Raw genomic sequence first — 7,082 nt, forward strand, 5'->3', positions numbered from 1 at the left:
ATGGAGAGGAGAAGGAGAAGCAGGAGAGGGTACGAGGAGAGGAACGCAGACGGACCTCCCATCGAGTAGGAGAGGGAGCAAGCAATAGAAATAAGAGAAGAAGAGAGGGGAGAGAGAGAGAGGCCAGGAGAGTTGCAATAGTCTTGACTTGATAGCTTCTGTCCTCTCTTTTCACCTTACTCAAAGAGTATAGAAGCCAAGAGACAAAACTGGTGCTCTTTTTTTTTACAACAGCGCTGCCGCCATTTTGGACTGAAAGCGCATCATTGCGCCAATGGGAAACAGCACAGAACCATGACAGAGAGACACGCCGGGAAGGACACAGGCCATTACGCATTTTGGTAGAGGAACTGTTTTTTATGGCACTTTGCAGGCGGGACGTTTTACTGGCGTCATTACGGTGGTCTCCTTCAGTTTACTGGCGTCATTACGGTGGTCTCCTTCAGTTTACTGGCGTCATTACGGTGGTCTCCTTCAGTTTACTGGCGTCATTACGGTGGTCTCCTTCAGTTTACTGGCGTCATTACGGTGGTCTCCTTCAGTTTACTGGCGTCATTACGGTGGTCTCCTTCAGTCTAAAATAGCGGAGGCGTAACTGCGCTGATGTTGCGATGGAACGACCTATTAGCTTTCACTTCTTGGCAATCTAAGTCTTTGCCTTACTCTCAAAACTGTGTAGCGGGGCCAAACTCCAGGATCATCTCCTCTAACAGTATCCTCTGCCAGGTCTGGAACTAAGACCAGAAGAACCAAGATAGGAGAAGGGTTGAGGAAACAAGCTTAAGCGGCTCCATCCTTCAGGAGATGGAAGGGTGTAGAGGGACGGGAGGACGAAGACAGATCATGTTCCTCCTGCGGTCTCATACTCGTTTAATCTCTCACCTTTCGTTAGACCATGTAGAAGGAGAAGGTTCTCGCATGCAGACCCAGACTTCTCTCTGTTTGGTTGCTTAGAAGACCAGGACACCACTCACATGCAGAGAGAGGTCAAGACTGAGAGATGTCCTAGACTGAGTTTTTACATTTATTCACCTGCCATGCACAGATATAATGATATATAATGCGTCTTCTGATAATTTATTTGAGTCTTTATTTTTGTCGTGTACGATTAAAACCAGTATATATCCAGCCTCAAAGATGATGCTTGTCTTTTAACTCTTTAATCTTTTCAATTGATGGTCAGATGATTTTACGGAGATGATTTTTCCATAATGATGATGATGATGATGATGATGCTGATGATGCTGATGATGCTGATGATGATGATGGTGGTAGTGTGATAATGATGTAATGATGATGCGGTTGTTATGGTTACCTCACACATACACAGAAGGTCTCAGCTATAAGCAGTCTCTCTTCAGGAAGAGCACACAAAGAGGTCTTATGTTGATAAGAAACAAAGAATACTATCAAGGGAATTCCTGTGTTTGGTTCTGAGACCTGGACTGAAGGAAAATGAGAAACAAACCAACATACTGTAACTCCTCCCATCCCCCCTGAACTGAGTGTGTCAAACAAGCACAAGCTGTTTCCCTGAAGAGACAGACATGTAGCCTACGTGGGCCTGAAGAGACAGACATGTAGCCTACGTGGGCCTGAAGAGACAGACATGTAGCCTACGTGGGCCTGAAGAGACAGACATGTAGCCTACGTGGGCCTGAAGAGACAGACATGTAGCCTACGTGGGCCTGAAGAGACAGACATGTAGCCTACGTGGGCCTGAAGAGACAGACATGTAGCCTACGTGGGCCTGAAGAGACAGACATGTAGCCTACGTGGGCCTGAAGAGACAGACATGTAGCCTACGCGGGCCTGAAGAGACAGACATGTAGCCTACGTGGGCCTGAAGAGACAGACATGTAGCCTACGTGGGCCTGAAGAGACAGACATGTAGCCTACGTGGGCCTGAAGAGACAGACATGTAGCCTACGTGGGCCTGAAGAGACAGACATGTAGCCTACGTGGGCCTCACATTATGATTTTACATATGATCTCACATTATGACATTATGATTTTCATCACTGGTTGTATAATTTCATTCTGTTGAATTAAATGAGAGTTTACTCACCCGCCATGTGAGCATTGCACTTCATTACGTGGATAGAAGGTGCCCTCTGAGGTCCACCATGTCGCCAATTATGACAAACAACATGTCATGCTGACTCCAGTGAGAAGAAACCTACCACAACTATTACTGTTATTAGTCCTGTTCTTATTACAGCTGCTACCGCTACTACTGTCGTAACTGTGCATTACTATTACTACTACTTATGATCTTACTTATTATAGTTGTTAATGGTCTCATTATTACTGTGCCTCTCTCTCTCTCTCTCTCTCCCTCTCTCTCTCTCTCTCTCACCCCACCCGCTCATGTCAGATGAACGCCCACTAAGAGCCAGGTCTGCGCAAGGTTTTATTACCCGTTAAAGGGGGTCTTTTCTTTGCCACCGTCACCAAGTGCTGCTCTTGTGAAATAGTTTCAGTTGTCACATGACCTGGCAGTAAAATCACCAGTGCATCATGTGACAAGTGTTTCAATTGTTGGGTCTAGAATAAAGAGCCTCTGGTGCTCTATTTTGTGTAAACAAACAGGAAGGGTGTGTGTGTGTGTGGGGGGGGCTTTGGATGACATAATAGGCTTGTGAACTTTTTTCATAGCCCACCTTTTTCTACAACTAAAAATGGCAGCAGCTATATATATATATATATAGAGAGAGAGAGAGGGGGGCTGTGAATGGTCCTGAAGCCCAACCCCTCCCCCCCCCAGGATGCAAACTCATGGAGAGTGAAAAAGGTGACAGACGGGGAGATACCAGGTGAACCAAAGTTGTCCCCCGGCGGCAGACAGGAGAATGCTCTGCATTTACTCTGATATTTCTCTGTTCTCCAGAATCCACTGTATGCATTGTGTCTCTACAGTTGGAGGAAAGCTCCCCCTGCAGGTGAGTTATGGCATCAGATATTGGGGAAAGAACAGTCGGGAGCTCTATATATACGCAGTCTGATCCTGATCTGATGCTGCTTTAGTCTCTTAAAACAGACTGTTTCATCTACATCCGGCGAATGCAGCTATACACAGTCTGTACGTTACACCCCCAGAACATGCACAAGGAAGTTGGGAAAAAAACAACCTTCCCAGCGAGCACAAAACGTTTTTTCAACGTTGATTTTTAGTTGAAATCTGGGTGATATTGGGTTTGAACGTCTAAGACCTAATTTCACCCTCTTTTCAACCGGCTAAAATGCGGTTACAACGTAAACGTGTAAAAAAACACAATTTGGTTCATCATATTGTTAAAACATTTGTTGTAGCTTGGAATAGAGACAATATTGATAGTGTGTGAATTGGCATTTGTCCATTTTATTGTGTAACTGAGAGTTGAAATCTGGTCTATACGAAAACTACATTTCAACGCATTTTATGTCACATGAAATATCATAAATATGGGACTATATAGGCTATGTGGTGCCAGCAAAAAGCTTCCAGGACACAACTATGGTTAATAGTTTAGCGCAATACTATAAAATAATGAATTCAGTTCCTGCAGCAACGCGCATGCGCAAGTACTTACTTGCTAGCTATACTAACCGTGACTGACTAGACTAGACCAAAGCAAGTCTGCACCGGTCTGCACCAAATGCGGAACGAGATGCTCTGGGCATGCTATGTTATTGTAACAGACTATACGAGGCTCTGTGTACCTCCTCAGTCTCTGGTGTTAAATGAAGTTAACCTCTGAAGCCATAGGCTACACAGCATATAGACAACACACACACACAACATAATTTTAGTCTGTTACATTAATATAATAGTCTCGTACACATCACATAAAATAACTTGTCCTCCCAATCGTCGACAATCATGTAGTCTACAAGTTGTGTGCGAGATAGAGTATATATGTGCCCAGCTCTCTAAAGAGTATAAGAAAATGTATAGACCAAATCACCGTGACGTCACCATGTAAACAAATTTACTTCCGGGTACCACTTGGGGAAGGCGGCAGGTTTAAATGTGCGTGTTGTCAAATAAATGCTGTCAAACCCTCGTTGTTTTCGGCCGACTACTTTCAATTTAAATGGTTAAACGGTTGGTAAACATGCTTGTCCGACGTATCTAGCCTTTCTTCTGTGTTTGTTTTATGTAGTGTTAGCTAGCTAATAACGTTTGTTTGTCTGTCAAACTCGCTGTTTTTTTGCAGAGTCGTTAACGTTACAGACAGAGTAACCTCGCGTCACCAGGCTCTTCTCGGCGAGAAAGAGCCTGGTACAGACAGAGCTACTGACGCCACGTCAATTTAATTTAGCTTCAAGTCTACTCTAGTCTGGTCCAACAGGTAAATTAGCTAGTCTGGTCTCCACTAACGTTAGTGAAAGTGTTGTTATGAATGATATTAAACAACAATACAACACGGACAAACCATTTTTGTCTTCTTTGTCTGTTTTTGTCTTCAACACGTCAGTTTGTGCCGTCCACCGCCATTATAATGTGTGGACCTCAGGGGTACCCGGAAGTAAATGTAAACATCCCGCTGATTTGGTCTATAGCTCAGCGCATAGAGCGGACTGGCTTGAATGTGGGAAAGCGGGGTTCGAATCCCGTGTGCGCTGCTGCTTTTTAATTTAAGATCCTGGTGAAATATGGTCTAAATCTGAACGTTCAGTAAACGTCTGCAAATAGTGGGTGAAAAAACTTTCACTTTCAAACCTTCCTTGCACGTTTTTTCAACGTTGACCCTAAACGTTTTTTAAACGTCTTTTCAACCGAAAAATGCTCGCTGGGTTCAGACAGGAAAGAAGTTCGACGGAATCCGACCAATCACGACACGTGTGTCCACGAAAAATGCGGCATATTGGATTCTGATTGGACGAATGAGCGGAAAACCCGCCTTTCTACTTCCCATTCCGGTTGGTGCATGATTCTCCCCCACGAAGTACAGACGGCAGGGGCGGTTCTAGGCCGTTTTTGGGTGGGCTTTAGCCCACCCAAAAATAGTCTCAGCCCACCCAAAAAAATAGAGGCAAAAAAAAAGTTTTTTTTTTTTTTTTTTTTTTTTCCTCTCCAAATCCATGGTGGTCATTAGTAGCAGTTTCTGACTACACTCAATGCGCTGTGTGCGTGTTTCCCCCCCCCCTCTATGTTCTTAGGGTGGGCTGAGACAAACATTTAGGGGGGTTCAGCCCACCCGAAAAGTTTCTAGAACCGCGGCTGCGCAGGCGCTCCCTCCTCCATCTATCTGCCTAATCCCACATCACTTCACACAGGTCACACACAGTACAGCAGCGAAGTGGTCCTCCACAGTCCACACAATCGTTCTCCCCACTCATGATCAATGAAACTGTGAGGTGAGCATTGAGCAGTCAGAGTCGTTAGTAGTTACTTAATTAGCGCATATTGATATGCAAATTAGCGCATAACGTTGTTTCGTAGGCTAAACAAAAGAACTTGTGGCTGTGCCTGCCAGACAAACAGGTGGACTGGAGGAAGGTAGGTAGGCTACCATGGCACCAGCCAGCCATGTCATGCTAGCTCGCAGTAAAGTGGGTGTAAATGGATGCAATGTTTTTTGAGAAACATATGGGCATAAGTGACAAACATATTTTCAAACGGGTCCCTTGTTATCTGAATGAAATTAAGCCCTTCAGAATCGCAAGTGGCTGCTTTACACAGCCTGTCTGATGTGATGATGATGATAGCTTAACATGCGTGCATGGCATGCTATTCCCTTTTCTTTCCTTCTTTCCCTATTTTTGCACGCTGTGGTGGTGGTAGCCTACCAACTTCCAACCAGTCAGATCTTGTTTTTTCCCACAATAATTTCATAATACCATTTGTAATGCCACCGTTGTAGTGCTGTTGTTCAAAATTAAAGTACATTTTCTCAGATTTATTGGTGTCTTTCTAGTCACACAATTTAATAGTCAGTGTTTCCCATACACTGATCTATTTGTGGTGGTACACCCTACATAGATTTTGACCCCCACAAATACTGCCACATATTAATTTCAACTAGTTGACTGCAAACTCCTGCTTTAGTGCTTACAGTATATTATTATCTTGTCGGAATATTATTCCAGCCAATAAGTTAGGAAGTTCCCTTTTGATATAATTTTACTTTTGTTTTGCCTACAAAGCAAAATGTTACTTTACTTGAAACTCCCCTGAAGTGATTTTGGTATTATTTATGCAAGCATAATTCTACCATAGAACCTGTATGCAGAATATATATAGTATATATAGGGAAACAATTATTTTTTCATCGCTGTAAAACCACAGAACGGTAAAGAAGATATTGATGTGTGTAGTTCTTCATAGATCTAGTCTCTTCATTTTGATCTCAAAGTGCGCCAGTTTGATCCATTTTTACTTGAAACTGTACAAAATTTTCTTCCGGGGGGGCATGCCCCCGGGCCCCCCTAGGGGTTCAGCGGTCCATGACCTTTGGGTGGGCTGAGCCCACCCAAAGCTCTGATGCTAAAACCGCCCCTGACAGACGGTATGGTGGAAGCATTTGAAAATTGCGGAAGCCAACTCGTCTGTTCTAAAGAGACTAATGCTGCTTCGACCCCCAGCATTGAACTGTGTTCACACTCAGACAGTACACATTCAGGCGATGTGTCGTTATTGACGCGTTATAGCTGTAGGGGGGGGGCACCTGTCACGAGTCACGACCATGGACGTCACGACGCCTCTTTCTGTTTCCGGCTTTCCCCCCGGCTTTACATGGAAGTGACATGACACACTGTATCTCTTATTGCTTTATTGTATTATTGCTTTTTCTGTTGGCAAATAACATAAAATAAATTCAGAATATGTGAACCGACAAACAAAAAGAAGTAGTCAAACATGTGGATGCCGAGCTCATTCAGTTTTTTCCTGACACAGGTCTGTTTGTGCTTTCGTTACTTGTTCAGTATGAGTTGTGATTTATTTTGTCATTTTTCCCCAAGTTCCCCTGTAGCGCCTGCCGGTGGTGGTGATGAGCTAGAAACATATTTCTCCATGGCAGCGAAATATGTGCGACATCAGCGCACAGCAAATCCGCCATTTTGGCCTGAATGAGGTTGGCTGTCTTCTTTACAAG

This window comes from Poromitra crassiceps, assembly GCF_964638095.1.
Source record: "Poromitra crassiceps genome assembly, chromosome: 16".
Classification (NCBI taxonomy): domain Eukaryota; kingdom Metazoa; phylum Chordata; class Actinopteri; order Beryciformes; family Melamphaidae; genus Poromitra; species Poromitra crassiceps.